Source organism: Trematomus bernacchii, unplaced genomic scaffold (assembly GCF_902827165.1).
Source record: "Trematomus bernacchii unplaced genomic scaffold, fTreBer1.1, whole genome shotgun sequence".
Lineage (NCBI taxonomy): Eukaryota > Metazoa > Chordata > Actinopteri > Perciformes > Nototheniidae > Trematomus > Trematomus bernacchii.
Window position 1 is genome coordinate 807,211 of NW_022988097.1, and position 16,413 is coordinate 823,623.

General features: G+C 43.5%; 2 non-coding genes across 2 annotated transcripts; both read left to right on the top strand.

The window, feature by feature from the left end:
• Positions 1–209: 209 nt before the first annotated feature.
• Positions 210–283, top strand: trnat-cgu. Its single transcript has one exon. It is a non-coding gene; the product is annotated as a tRNA-Thr (tRNA).
• Positions 284–825: 542 nt separating this feature from the next.
• trnat-cgu lies at positions 826–899 on the top strand. The gene has a single exon. It is a non-coding gene; the product is annotated as a tRNA-Thr (tRNA).
• Positions 900–16,413: the final 15,514 nt, after the last annotated feature.

Genomic DNA, 16,413 nt, shown 5'->3' on the forward strand with positions numbered 1-16,413 from the left:
TCATTTCAATCTAAATTCTTCACTTTCTTCTTACACATTACATTTCAGCATAGCAGTTTAGCGTCAGCTTTTCAGCATAAAGCATTCCCACTAGCAATTTCTTCAGGAATTGCATTCTCTAGTCTTAATTGACCTTCTACCTACATGTTGGTCTTTGTAAATGCCTTGCTCAAGGATCCTTCAAAACAATGGTTGCAGCCATACATATAGGCACTGCGGCTTAGTTGGTCAAAGCGCCTGTTTCGTAAACAGGAGATCCTGGGTTCAAATCCCAGTAGTGCCTCGTAGAGTATATGAAAAAAAGAGATCTCCTTGAATCATTTGTAATCCTAAACAAAAAATCACCCAAAAAATGTGTTTAGTGAAGTTTAATATTCGTTCCTAAACGAGATAAGAGCCATTTAGGCATGTTATTTTATGGTAATTATTTATGGCATGGTGAGCCAATTGGATATTTTAAGTTAACTCAAATGAACTGAATAACTATAAATTATAATTATACAGTTTTTGTAACGTTTTGTTTGGCTTATGGACTGCTCTAGTTTGATGTTTTGTTATTATTTATAGAATGTAGTGCGCATTCTCAGGTATAAATGACGCCGCCAGCGTGACACAGCAGCAAGACTAGAGAGGAAGTCGGAAAAGGTTTTTGACTGCACACATCCGTACGCCTGTTGGATTTGTTTGTTTATAGCGTGCAAATGTTGCAAGTCGGTAGTGGGCCGCCAGCTGATCATTGAACTTTCGAATAAAGCACTTGAATGGAACGAGCAAGGTATTTGGATTTCTTAAACGTACGCGTTTCAATACTCAGCAGTACATAGAGGCGCTGTTGCTTAGTTGGTCAAAGCGCCTGTTTCGTAAACATGAGATCCTAGGTTCAAATCCCAGTAGTGCCTCGTACAGGATTAGAAAAGAAGATATCTCTTTAGATCAATTGTAATCCTAAACTAGAATCACTCATCAAATGTCTTTAGGTAAGTCTAATATTCGTACAGAAACTTCTTTGAATACATAATTTCTTTCCTCGATATGCTCAACATGCTTTTCTTTTTAAATGCCTTGCTCAGGGAATGTCTCGTAAACAGGAGATCCTGGCTTCAAATCCCAGCAGTGCCTATTACAATATAGCAGGAATTATTTCCATGATACCTTGAACTTGTATTGATTTCACATTATACCTCCAATTAATATATGAACATATACGTTTGTCTTTAAAATGTTCAACCAAAGCAATATGTCTATACTGGAGGAAAATCTACAATTGGTACTGTAGTTTTTTTTTTTTAGCCCTGAGCCCAGGATTAGCTGGAAAGAATCCACGAAGCTTATTTACAAGTTAATAGCGTTTAATTAAACAATGCTACAATGAAATTGCAAAATGGCGGCTGCAGCTTCTTAGCTGCGGCTCCACAGCTCCTTGCATGTCCCCTAAAACACAGTTTTATGGGGAATGGAAGCTCAGCTGTGTACTGACAGAATGGGTGGACAGGATACTGCGACTGGGTTACTCACTCCAGTTCTGCAGCGTCCCTCCTCCATTCAGGGGTGTAAGAGAGGCAAATCTATCATCCCAGGAGGAGATAGGTTTCCTCTCAACAGAAATTCAGGCCCTGTTGCAAGAACGGTGGGTTACGTATAGAGAACCGCAGTGACGCGTCCTAAAACCAGGAAGTAAACTCCTTCCGGTTCCTTCGTCAAAAACGCAATGCAATTTCTCTATAGGATTTTGGAAAATAGCTCGAAATAAGGTTTGTGGTTGACACACATTTAAGAGACGGATCACGTTTTGTTCAGCCGGATAATATCCACATGTCTACCCTACTTTTATAATTTTCTAATCATAAATCTAGTCGCAGAAGCAAAATACTAACGTTATGCTATAAACGAACTACAGCAGGGTCGCTGCTTCAACGTCACGCCAACTTAAGATCATTATTGAAACATACAGATTCTAAATGGTACAAGTTGAAGCGTTTGTTTGAACAGTTTGCAGGAGGCAGGTACTTGCTTTCAAGCAGAACAGGGCAAACAAACTTAGCGGGAGTGTTTTACGTGTTCGGTGTAATGACGTAAAACGGCCTGGACAACTTCTGTAGTCCTATTCAGCCACATGTTAACAACCATCGTTTTTCAGACACGTAAACTCTTCAAAAATCACCAGCGGGGTCACTGCTGATGTATTTAATGTCGTAGAACAAAACGTGATCTGTCTCTTCAATTTGTGTCAAACACACCTTATTTCGAGCTATTTTCCAAAATCCTATGGAGAAATTGCATTGCTTTTTGTCGAAGGAACCGGACGTGGTAAAAATGCTAACTTACTTCCGGGTTTTAGGACGCGTCACTGCGGTTCTCTATTGTAACCCTAGTTCTAGAGTGATGTGTGTGTGAAAAATGCATTCAATAAAAAACGATTGCATTTATCCCAGAGTAAGAGTCATCTCTCTCCACAATTCCACATTTCCCCATAATGTCTAGATGAAATCGGCAAGATCCGTTTCATACGATGTTAACTGGGCACCCATCATGCAACCCAGTCTCACGGCATTTCGTGTAATAGTCACGACATTTAATCTATTGATTCGTGTTCACCAACACGATTTTACCCTTTTTTTCGTGTCACACAGAACGATTTTAAAAGCAATGTATTTCTATTGGTAGTGTGTTTCGTGCCTGCACCACGTCTTTTTGTCCGGTCGGGTCTTGGAAGACCGGAAGCTGTGTGGTTCTTAAAAACATATTCTTACTCGATATCAAGCCATGATTATTGTTTTTATTTTAAATCGTATAATGTCGGACTTTTTTTGCCGTCCGTGAGGAAAAGAAATGGGGCTCAGAGCCTCAGAATACTGAAATCAGTATTTTTTAAATCTTTTTTTCCTTCTAAATTGTTATTCTTTTCTAAATAACACACTGGTATTTACTCAACAATAACACACAATTATCCTTGTTTTTATTTGTTTAATTCTATAATCTCTGGCCGTTTCTCAATCTCGAGGATGCTGGCTTGGTAGTCGCGTACTTCCAAGTCACTTCCTTCAGAAACCACGGCTTCGGAAAACGAAGAAGAATGGAACAGGCTAACAAGTGTGCCAGGTGTGGGTCATATCCGAGGCCCCGCCTTAAATGGAGCGCGATTTGTTTGGAAACTCAGAACTGAATTCCAACGATGGACACGTTTGTGCTTATTTCCACTGCCATTTTTTCCAAATTGCCATTTATTAACAATGAGGAAGAGATAGAGCGGGACTATCGGCGGCATCTGTCTGCTCGGAGGAGGAGGATGTTTCGTCGGCACCTTTGTGGAGGACGTGCTCAGGTAGGAGAAATAATGTATTGTTTTATTCAATGTTGGGAGAATGGGTGAGTTAAATAAGTCTTGCCGCTTGCCTTCCGTACGAGTTTTATTTTCTAATGTGAATCAAGTAAATGAACTATCCATAATTACTCCATAGTTAGTTTGTGAATTGTCATGGTTTATGGCTCCGCATACAGAATGGTCTCCCGTGTGTTCGATGTGCCTCTGCCGTCCGTTCACCGTATTGTCCACAGGATGGTGGATGAGGTGGTAGCCGTCTTGCCCCAGTTTGTCCGTCTCCCAGGCGCGGAGGACTTACAGGGGGTTGGTGAGGGTTTTGCCCGGTTGGCTCGCCACCAAGCCTTTTGCAAGGCAGCTGGGGCAATTGACGGCTGCCACATCCGAATCAAATGTCCAAGTGGCCCTGATGGTCCAGACAACTGCAACAGGAAGTTGTTCCATTCCGTTGTGTTGCAGGGCGTCTGTGACCATCAGGGACGCTTTGTGGACATCTTTGTGGGTTACCCAGGATCCGTGCATGACGCACGGATTCACGGTTCCGCACGGTCCCGCCGACTACTCCTCTGCCGGGGGTCCTGCCAACCCTATGTCCTGTGCCGTTGGAGGTCCCGTCGACTACTCTTCTTCCGGGGGTCTTGCCAATCCTATGTCCTGTCCCGTTGGGGGTCCCGCCGACTACTCTTCTGCCGGGGGTCCTGCCAACCCTATGTCCTGTGCTGTTGGAGGTCCCTCCGACTACTCTCCTGCCGGGGGTCTTGCCAACTCCATGTCCTGTCCCTTTGGGTGTCCCGCCGACTACTCTTCTGCCGGGGGTCCTGCCAACCCTATGTCCTGTGCCGTTGGGGGTCCCGCCGACTGCTCTTCTGCCAGGGGTCTTGCCAATCCTATGTCCTGTGCCGTTGGGGGTCCCGCCGACTACTCTTCTGCCGGGGGTCCTGCCAATCCTATGTCCTGTGCCGTTGGGGGTTCCCCTGAGGGTCCTGCCAACTCCACGTCCAGTATCGTTGGGGGTCCTGCCGACACCTGTTCCGCTGTGGGTCCTGCCAACCCCATATCCTGTCCCGTTGGGGCTCCCGCCGACTACTGCTCCGCCGGATTTCCTGCCAACACCAGATCCTGTCCTGTTGGGGGTTCCGCCGACACCTGCTCCGCCAGGTTTCCTGCCAACACCAGATCCTGTCCTGTTGGGGGTTCCGCCGACACCTGCTCCGCCAGGTTTCCTGCCAACACCAGATCCTGTCCTGTTGGGGGTCCCGCCGACACCTGTCCCGCCGGGTGTCCTGCCAGCTCCATGTTCTGTTCTGTTGGGGGTCCCGCCGACACCTGTCCCGCCGGGGGTCCTGCCAACTCTGTGTCCTGTTCCGTTGGGGGTCCCATTGACACCAGCCCATGTCATGTTCAGGATCCCGTCTACGCCTGTCCCGTCGGCTCCGGTTCCTGTCCGGCCGATACTGGGTCCTGCCCGTCCTCCGGAGTTGTCCCGTCAGCGCCTTCCTGCCCGTCCTCCGGAGCTGTCCCGTCAGCGCCTTCCTGCCCGTCCTCCGGAGCTGTCCCGTCAGCGCCTTCCTGCCCGTCCTCCGGAGTTGTCCCGTCGGCGCCTTCCTGCCCAGCCTCCGGAGCTGTCCCGTCGGCGCCTTCCTGCCCGTCCTCCGGAGCTGTCCCGTCGCCGCCTTCTTGTTCGCCCTCGAGCCCGTCCCCCTGAGTGCCGCGGTCTTCGCCCTCGAGCCCGGCCTCCTGAGTTCCCCAGCCGCGGTCTTCGCCCTCGAGCCCGGCCCCCTGACTCTTCCAGCCGCTGCCTTCGCCCTCGAGCCCGGCCCCTTGAGTTCCCCAGCCGTGGTCTTCGCCCTCGAGCCCGGCCTCCTGACTCTTCCAGCCACTGCCTTCGCTCTCATGCCCGGGCCCCTGAGTTCGCCCGCTGTGGCCTTCGCCCCTTTTTGGACTCTGCCTTGCCCCCGGGCCGTCCGCCCGGGACCCCTTCCGGGCCCGTCCTCCGGACCCCCTCCACCCACCCTTCTAGAGGTTTTGGACTTTTTGGGGTTTTCTTGGGACGTCTGGAATCCGTCCCTTGAGGGGGGGGTTCTGTATTTATGTTTTCATTTTCCACCTTTGTTTTGAAATGTTTTCCTCCTTGTGTCTTCTCTGTTCCTTCTTCCTGTGTTTGCCTTCCTGTCGTTAGTTTCCCAGAGGCCTGTACTACGAAGCCGGATTTTCCTAACCTGGATATGTTTGAGTTAGCCGGTTGGCCCAATCCAAAACATACGCGCTCTCGCCAAGCTATACTACGACGCTGGTTATCAAGTGGATCGCTCAAGCCAGCAGTGTCCTATCTAGTTAGGTGCGCGTTCACATGAAAGGGGTGGTATCTGGAGCATTCGACCAATCTCAAACATGTATAAGCGTACTGACAGCGCAGCGTCATACTTCCTGAATGAAAAGTGAACTTTAATATTAGTCAAACTTTAAACATCCATGACTTAAACACTTTATCCAGGATAAAAGCCACATAGCTCTACCTGCAAGGTGAATACAGCTGGTAAAAGAAAAAGCGTTTGAATGCGTACATTAACAGGTTTATGATATCACTGCCCCGTCCAAGACACGAGTGGATCTGACTTTAATTACATTTGACTCGAGTGTTTCGTCAACTTAATGTGTTGCTTAAAATAATACTTCTGCATACATTATGTGACACTGTGAGTGTTGCACGGCCAGATACGGCTCAAGAAGCTGACTCAAATAAGGAAATATGATACATTATGATGTGATATGATATGAATGATAATGGGACACATCAACGTCTGCACTCAGTGCCGCGGACTGTACTTAATGTTACTCTGATCCGGTTACTTATGTCGTGGCAGATATTTAAGTAAGCTTTCTTAACCTCTTAAGCCCGGCGATCCCCCCATTGGACCCCTCCCACTTTTTTTTTTTTTAGATAATGTCTCAGGGCTTCTTAAATTTATGAAACTATTAATGTGTAGCACTCTCATAATAATAATAATCTCAGCTAACTGAAGATATGAACCATTTTTAGCTAAAAGAAACACAACAGTACTACCAAGCCTTAGAATTAGCATTTTGCGAAAAAATGCTAACTAATGCTAACGGAGTTTTGCACAGCACTCACTCTCAAAATGCCCTTATTGCTTATCGTAACTGCACAAACAAGATATCCGATTAAAGCTGAGACTCCACATATTCCATACATGTAGTGTCATCACTGTACGACCCCGAATTTGCGGAGCTTTCAGCCAGAAAAGAGAAAGTAAACAACATCCGGTTTCAAAAATATTACAATAATTACATCTTACCTTTTTTGATTTGTGATCAAAAGTTGTGTTCAACGGAATAAAAACGCCGCTCAAGGTTAATCCAATGTGTCTGTGTCACGTAGAATTTTTTACTGATAATACATCATCATATTTATGGCAATAAACTGGGTATAAAGTTTTGCAGTCAAGGCTTGTACTTTCAGATGTGCTTCCTTTGTTTCTCTATTACCTCCGCAATGGTAATGTTTACGTAGATTTTGGAACTGCCCATCGGATTCTATTGGATCTAATGGTTAAGAAAAAGGTGTAAATCACTCAAATCGACCAATGGGTTCCATAGATATGGTCCTGCGTAAAGTATAAATTGTGAATGCCAGCGGCACACACACTACGCACCACACTCTACGCAGTGTTTAGTACGTAAACAAGAGGAATTGCAGCAGCACCCAGAGCGCAGAGCGGACAGCAGATAACGGAGCAGACTACAAGATTGGCGTTTAGGACTTTTGCTATACTTGCTATACTTGTAATAATGGCTTGCAGGAAAGAGATGCTTACGACTTTACAGGCAATGGAAATGGTGACTAATGCTGACAGCGATGCAGACATGTTACCTGTTGATTCTGAGTCAGACGACGAGGACCTCTTGCAGCCAGAACGGAACCCGGAGCGTTGTGACTCTGATGATGAAATTCCACCACGGGAAAGGTATGTAATCTCTCTGTTTTTATCTATTACTTAGTTATTTGGTGTACGATTATTCATATAGTTAATAAATAATTAAGAGGTAATAGAGAAACAAACGAAGCACATCTGAAAGTACAAGCCTTGACTGCAAAACTTTATACCCAGTTTATTGCCATAAATATGATGATGTATTATCAGTAAAAAATTCTACGTGACACAGACACATTGGATTAACCTTGAGCAGCGTTTTTATTCCGTTGAACACAACTTTTGATCACAAATCAAAAAAGGTAAGATGTAATTATTGTAATATTTTTGAAACCGGATGTTGTTTACTTTCTCTTTTCTGGCTGAAAGCTCCGCAAATTCGGGGTCGTACAGTGATGACACTACATGTATGGAATATGTGGAGTCTCAGCTTTAATCGGATATCTTGTTTATGCAGTTACGATAAGTAATAAGGGCATTTTGAGAGTGAGTGCTGTGCAAAACTCCGTTAGCATTAGTTAGCATTTTTTCGCAAAATGCTAATTCTAAGGCTTGGTATTACTCTTGTGTTTCTTTTAGCTAAAAATGGTTCATATCTTCAGTTAGCTGAGATTATTACCGTTAATCTGGTGCTACACATTAATAGTTTCATAAATTTAAGAAGCCCTGAGACATTATCTAAAAAAAAAAAAGTGTTTCTTTTCAAAGTGATGGGGATGAAATGGCTCTATAGTCACTAAATGGGTTTCATTCACACTCAAAATGGCATGTTTACTGCCAAGGAAACAGGAATTACAGGAATTAATCTAATCTCTTTGTTTTTCCACATTTCTTTTCATAGTGATGGAGATGAGGATGCAATGGCTTCACCACTGCCTACTTTCACCCAGACCACACCTGCCACACCTGCCTCACCATCACATTCCTCCAGAAAGAGATCTGCACCAGTATTGGCCACTCAGCCTGCATCCAAAAAGCACTCACTTACCATCGTCTGGTTTCTACCAGCTTTCTGCAGCGTCAGATGCATCTGTAAACCAAAGGAAGCGTGGCCGAGGTGGGGCTCCCGCTCCTCAGCCAGGAAAAGGAAAAGCATCAGATAAATGTGTAAAACGCAGGAAGCGTGGCCAAGGTTCTTCCTCTTCCAGAATGACAGAAGAAGAACTCGGGTGGCACAACAGAGAGGAGAATGACCAAACACCAGAGCCACTGAATTTCACACCAGCCAGGGTCCCAGGCCCAGCGCTCGACCCCACTGTAGCATGGTCTCCCCTCTCCATTTTCAGACTTTTTTTTAGCGCTTCAGTGGTTCATACAATCATTTCCAACACGAACGCCAACGCCCTGAAAAGACTGCAGGCTGGAAAGAAGCATGTTTGGAAAATGCTGACTGTGAGGGATTTCTATGTTTTCCTGTCCATTATAATTTTCTCAGGCCTCGTCACCGTTCCCAACCGATCGGACTACTGGAGGAAGAAATGGCCATATAACTTCAATTTCCCAGGTGATTCCACAAGGAGCTGCACAAGATGACGAGTGACCCCAGCAGGACAAAGCCACACACACAGAAGACTTTCAGGGAGCAGCTTGCTGCAGAAATGTTGGAATTTGGAACACCTCCACCCCCCCCCACCACCACCACCCCCACCACCACTCACATGCGGGCCCAAGTTTTATGGGAAAGATGTCCGGATCAGGAAGAACTGCAGGAACTGCCATGATGCTGGCAAAAAGAAGGTGAAGACAGCTGTGTACTGCAGGAAGTGTGAGGTCCCTCTGTGCTTCACTTCCAAAAAAAATTGTTACGAGGAATGGCATGCTAAATTGTAAAGTTTTAAATAAATCTGCTCCAGTTGGAGTCAAACTTCATTTTGTATATTTTTTTTATTTTTTTATTTTTTTTTACAACAGTTGTATTTGGATGGAATGAATACCTATAGTGATAATTCAAAGTAATAAAATGATTTTTACAGTGAAAAAGGTCAAATGGAACTGATGGTTCCCAAATTACCCAGAGGTGAGTCCGCCTGGACTTTATTTTTCTAAATCTCTCTAAAAAGGTCAAATTTATCTTGTTTTGCATCAATCTTGATACAGGGTACTTATTATATTTTGTACTTTGGATTCCTAAAGCTTTTAGTCTACTAACCCATCATCCAAGGGTGGTTTTCACTATCTGTAATGGGTTTTTTTTAGGCGGAGATAGAATTTACATGTTTTTACTATGTTCCATATGAATTTATTTTAAAATAAAAACATCTATATTGATTTCTGACACTTCTTCATCCAACTCACAGATGTAACCTTGCTTTGAGAAAAAAGATTATTCATTTCCCCCTTTTAGAAGTGAAGATATAGTCTTTGTTGTGGAAGTGGCATTTTCAAGCCTGAAAGCTGAAAAACAGGCTCAGGGCTTAACAGGTTAACGCTAAAGTTATAATAGTCAGATTGCTCTGAAGATGGGAGGGGATATTCTATTAATTTTCAGTTGATTTTGGCCGGCCGTCTTTCCTGCAACGGCAGTTTTTCTGTATTTCCTCTATCCTGTAATATGAATTGATCGCTTTAAACTCTGCACACGGAGCTCTGATTGGTCAGCAGGCGGTGCTTTCACTGAGTTGATCTCTTAGCCTGCAACCTAACCTCCTCCCGAGGAGGTTAGCCGCTCAGCATAAGTTACCATGGAGATCTAGCCCGCTAAAAAGAGAACCAGCGTCGTAGGACCGGAAAGCCCGAGTTTTCCCTGAAGTTAGCCGGCTAAGCGAAAATCCGGCTTCGTAGTATAGGCCCCTGGTGTGTCTGATTGTGTTCACCTGTTGCCCTTGTGTTTCTGCCTCCCTTACCCCAGCTGTGTCTTGTCTTGTGATTACCCCTCTCTGTATTTAGTCTTGTCTTCCCCTGTGTGCCTTGTCGGTTCATTGTTGGTTTTTCCTGTCTCCCTCCATGTCAGTCACGGTCACGGTCAGTTTTGTTTGTATTCGCTACCTTGTGCTATCTATGTTTTTTCATGCCTTGTTTTTGTGCTCATTGGCTTTGGAATAAAGCTCGCCTTTTGTTTATAGACCTTTTTCCTTTTTGAAGTCTGCATTTGGGTCCTACCTTTGCCCAACCCTAACATGCTGCACATGGTGGGGAAAGTGAGAGTGGAGCAGCATGGCGTGCGGCCCTTGTGAACGAGGTGTCCGCACTTGCTGTTGCTCCACTGGACCATGACTATTATGCACAGGTGAAGAAGATGGCTCAAATTCCATGTCACAATCTGCTTATGTACTTCAGTAACTGTATTTTGTAAAATGATCATCTCTCCAGGACAGAACCACTAAACTAACATAACACTTTCTCCTTCTGTTTGCAGCGTTGAAGAAGTCCTGGAGGGTAAACAGCCACATCACCATCACCAATTCTGCCTACAGGTGGGAGATGGACCCTCTGGCAGGAGGCTGCGCTCCATCAGGACAGCTCCATCCAATATGAGCAATCATATTTAAGAGCTTCAGATACAGTAAATACTACAACAGCATAGTGGAGTGCATATATTGTGTTTAATTCAATCAAACAACATAGCCCCAAGGCCTTTATAGATCTAAATGGCAAGTTCAGAACTCAGTAGGCTTACATGTTTCATTTGATTTCATTTAGGTGAAATGATCTAATCATTCACGCAGAGATGCAATCAATGAAGTTTTCAGGCATTGTCTACCCCTCTATCTCTCAATGTAACACCCTCTCTGGAATAAAGGCACTATGGCACAAAAAAATAAATAAATAAAAATCTTAAAAAAAAAAAATTGATTACTTTTTAACATTATACTCAAAGGGCCAGTAAATATCACCCCGGGGCCGGATTTGGCCCGCGGGCCGCCAATTGAATAGCCCTACTGTACATCATACAGTATACATCAACGACATTTGCAGAGTATGCAATATATTGAAATGTATTTTATTTGCAGATGATACTAATAGGTTTTGTTCTGGTGACAATTTGAAACAGCTAATCGAAGTGATAACAGCAGAAATGATTAAAGTAAAAACATTAATAATAATTCATTTATTTTATATAGGCGCCTTTCAAGGTTCTCAAGGTCGCCGTACAAATACATAAAAAACAAGATACACAATAGATAACACCAGCATAAGAAACATAAACAAGACAATGCAGTATATAAATCAATCAATCAAATAAATAATAACAGAGGATGTGTGATTGATAATGATCAGGGTGGATATGCGAGTGTGAAGAGATATGTTTTGAGGCGTGATTTGAAAATGGGGAGAGAGTCAGTGTTGCGGATGTCAGGTGGGAGGGAGTTCCAGAGGCGGGGTGCAGAGCGGCTGAAGGCTCTGGACCCCATGGTGGTTAAACGGAAGGGGGGTGCAGTGAGGTTGAGGGAAGCAGAAGACCTGAGTGTGCGGATGGGTGTGTTGATGTGCAGGAGGTCGGAGAGGTACAGAGGAGTGAGGTTATGGATGGCCTTAAAGGCGAGGAGCAGAATCTTAAAAACTATACGGGATTTGACGGGGAGCCAGTGAAGTTGCTGAAGAACAGGAGTGATGTGGTTAATGGAGGGGGTTCTGGTGATGATGCGGGCGGCAGAGTTCTGAACCAGTTGAAGTCTGTGGATGGATTTGAGAGGGAGACCAAAGAGAAGGGAGTTGCAGTAGTCGATGCGGGAAGTGACCAGGGTGTGAACAAGAATGGCGGTGGTCTTAGGGTTAAGGGACGGGCGGAGGCGGTTGATGTTGCGTAGATGGAAATAGGCAGACCGAGTGATATTACTGATGTGAGATTTGAATGAAAGTGTGCCGTCGAGGATGACACCCAGACTCTTAACCTGAGGGGAGGGGGAGACTGAAGAGTTGTCTATTGTAATTGACAAACTGTCAGGTTTGGTTAGGGTGGAAGTTTGAGAAAGTTAGAGGAAAACCAGGATTTGATGTCCTGTAAGCAGTCAGACAGGGAGGATGGAGGGAGGATGGTGGTTGGTTTGGAGGACAAGTAGAGCTGGGTGTCATCCGCGTAGCAATGAAAGTGGATGTTGTGTTTACGGAAGATATTGCCAAGAGGAAGTAAATAGATGATAAAAAGAAGAGGCCCCAGGACAGAGCCCTGGGGAACACCGGTCGTGACTGGAAGTGGCTGTGATTTGAAGGTTTTTAGTTGGATGAACTGAGTGCGGCCAGAGAGATATGATTTAAACCAGAGGAGGGGTGTGTCAGTGATCCCGATGGAGGTCAGTCTGTCAATGAGGATGCTGTGGGAAATGGTGTCAAAAGCTGCACTAAGATCAAGGAGGATGAGGATAGTTAATAGTCCGGAGTCAGCTGCCATGAGGAGGTCGTTAGTGATTTTCACCAGTGCTGTTTCTGTACTGTGATGGGGGGCGGAAACCAGATTGAAATTGTTCGTACAGGTTGTCAGACAAGTGGGTATGGATCTGGGATGCAACAGTTTTTTCCAGGATTTTTGAGAGAAATGGTAGGTTAGATATGGGACGAAAGTTATTAAGGTTGTTGGGGTCTGCACCAGGTTTCTTCAGTATGGGCGTGATGGCGGCTGATTTGAAAAGTGAGGGTACAAGACCAGAGGTGAGGGAGGAGTGTATGATGACAGTTATAAGGGAGGACAATGAAGGTAGACAGGCTTTTACCAGGGGGGTAGGAAGAGGGTCTAACTGACTGGTAGATGGCTTGGATTTACTGATGAGGTCAGATATTACAACAGCAGAGGGAAGTGTGAAACTTGAAAGAGAATGAGAGAGAGGGTCGGTGAAAACAGGGAGAGATATACTGCAGGTGGTGTTAGGAGTTAGTTGCTGGTGAATGTTTTCTATTTTGTCATTAAAAAATGACATGAGGGAGTTACAGTAGGCAGTTGAATACTGATGAGGTGCAAGAGAGTCCGGTGGTCGTAGAATGTTCTTCACTGTAGAGAACAGAGCTGATGAGAACTGCGTAATATGATGATTTGGCTGTAGAGAGAGTGTCCTTTTAGTGGAGAATGTGGTTATTGTACATTTCTTTGTGAACGACAAGTCCAGTTTTTTTGCAGAGGCGTTCCAATCGACGGCCTTTTGTTTTGAGTTGGCGTAGTTCAGGTGTAAACCAAGGAGCAGAATGGGTGAAGGAAACAGACCGGGTTTTTAAAGGAGCCATGGTATTGAGCAGTTTATGAAGATTGTTATTGTAATGAGAAACCAGTTCATCAGGCGGGGATGAACAATTTATGCTGGGGAGGTTGTCAATGCCACCGGAGAGTGTAGTTAAATTAATATCCTTGATGTTGCGGAAGGAAATAACACGTGACAGATTTGGTTTGGACAGTGTTAAGGTGACAGTAAAGGATATTAATGAGTGATCAGAAATTGGAAGATCAGTTGCAGTACATTTAAGAGGGGTGACACCAGAACAGCAGATCAAGTCCAGAATATGTCCTTTGGAATGAGTCGGAAAATCGATATGTTGCTGTAATCCAAAACTGTCCAGGCAAGATGTGAAGTCCTTTGTGAGAGCATTGTTGACAGTATCCATATGTATTATGTTAGGTGAGAGTGAGCAGAGGTGTGTGATGAAAGCAGCAAATTCGTTTATGAAATTATTGAGTTGTAAGGCAATTGATTCAAATGAGCCGTGAACAGGCACAGATACAGACGAGACTTTCAAACTCTCGCGGTAAATCATCGCGAGACCTCCCCCTCTGCCGGTGGCACGGGGTTGACGGATGTAAACAAACCCAGGAGGAGTAGATTCATTCAGCTGTGAAAAGTCATTAGGTTGTTGCCACATTTCTGTCAAATAGAGAAAATCAAACTTACGATCAGTCAGGAGATCTTGGAGAAGAGGACCCTTGGTCGTAAGAGAACGGATGTTAAATAGTCCAAAGTTGACATCAGTGTGGCCGTGTTTATGTTTAGCGCTAACGTTAGCCGACCTGGCTAAGCTGGCTAAGACAGTGTGGTCCACTTTCCGTGCGGAATTTCTTGGGTGTTGTCGAATTGAAGACCAGATGGATTGTATGGGTTTGGAGTCATCGATGTAAAATCTTCGCCGGGAACCACGGTGGATATATTTCCGACGAGGATGACGAGCGATGTCCAGAAAGAGGTGCAATGCCGGTGATGTGTCGGGCAGGTGGAATCGTAGTCGGAGGAGCTCAGCAGCTGTGTATTGGAGTGCCGCTGTCGCTAGGTTGAACGACAGGGCAGTCCAGATGAGCACAGACCACACAAACAGCTCGTTGATCCACATAGTTGTCGGTGATGTTTGGCTAGAGGTTTGATACAAACAAATGATCATTAAATATAAGCAAAACAAAGATTATGCTATTTGGAAAACATCAAACAAATCCTCAGGTGCAATTAATACTAGACAACATAAACATAGAAAGAGTATATGAAATGAAGTTCCTTGGTGTGATTTTAGAGCACAAAATCAGCTGGAAACCTCATATCAATCATGTAAAAGCAAAACTGGCTAAGACTATCGCAATATTGGGGAAAGCCAGACACATTTTGGACTACTACTCATGATATACTCTGTAATACACTCATATTGCCATATCTGAGTTACTGTGTGGAGATTATGCACATTACAAAAAAGGGCTATAAGAGTAATCAATGTTGGATATCTTAAACACATTAATGCATTATTCTTGAAGTCACACACTGAAATTCACTGATCTGGTTACATTTAAAACTGCACAAATCATGTACAGAGCAAGACATAATTTACTATAGGAAATTAAAAACATTGTTCATAGACAGTTATTCATGGGTATTATTATTAATATGAAGATTTTTTGTTGAATATATAAATATTATGAATATGGATAAATACTGTATTTTAACAATACGGTATTCTGTTTTTCACATTTGTTATGTTTTATTTGTTATAGTTTTAATCTGTTCGACATAAAGATTGAAATGAAATGAATAATATATATATAATCATATATATATACATATATATATATATATACATATATATATACATATATATATATATATATATATATATATATATATAGTTATATATAGTTATATATATATATATAGTTATATAGTGGCGTTTTTATATGTACAAAAGTGGTGGGGCACAAAAAACTTAGATGTCTATATATAAGCTTCTGCAGTGACGTGCAGTGAGGTTCATGGTTGGTGAGGCACTGGCACTGACTCTTCAGGTTTACAAATATTATATTTTGACCTAAACCAAAATATTATATTATTTTCAAAAGCTTTTTTTGTCTGATGCTTCGATTAATTTTAAACAGACAGTTCAACAAAAGGATACCCAAAAAATGTAATTTTATCATTTAAAATATTGAATTGTTCTCTCTTAGTAAGATCCCATTTTCAATCAAATGGCGGTCTTACCTTGACTTGAAGATGAAGTCCATTTGCCTATCCTTCTGGACAAAAATGTCTATAACTTTTTTGTAAAAGTCCTCCTTATCTTCTTGTAGTTTCAAAAGTCTATCATAAATCTAATCGATAGATTTATGATAAAAAAATTATAAAAGTAGGGTAGACATGTGGATGTTATCCGGCTGAACAAAACGTGCATTTATCTAACAGGTACGTTTCCCACAGATCTTATTTCGAGCTATTTTATAAAATCCTATGGAGAAACCTCATTGCTTTTTTGTCGAGGGAAGCCACGCGCAGCTTACTTCCGGGTTTTAGGACGCGTCACTGCAGCTCTCTCGTCTCCTCTTTACACACCACACTTTTCGCGGCACACGTACTTACAGCCAATCAGCTCTGAATGATGTGAGATGACGTATGGTGGGGATGGCAGCTCAGTGCCCCTATGGTCATTATTTTTTTGCCACACACATTAAATAGGAAAATACTCTGAACATGCGCAGTATTGTTTTTACAGTCACCGTTCACTTCACAGTGAGAGGGAGGGGCATGGTCAGGTTTTGTCCCATATGGCTCTAAACAGCTCAATAGGCACACACTGTGACTGTAGACACACTAATTAGAAGAACACAGACTAAAACAGCAATGTACAGACGAATCGGATGATTAAACATGATCTTAAAATATTTTTTTTTATTTTTTTTTTGCATTTTTTGTAATACTTTCTGCTGACACTAATGACCAGTCGCCACTGTATATATATCATACTTGATGTCTG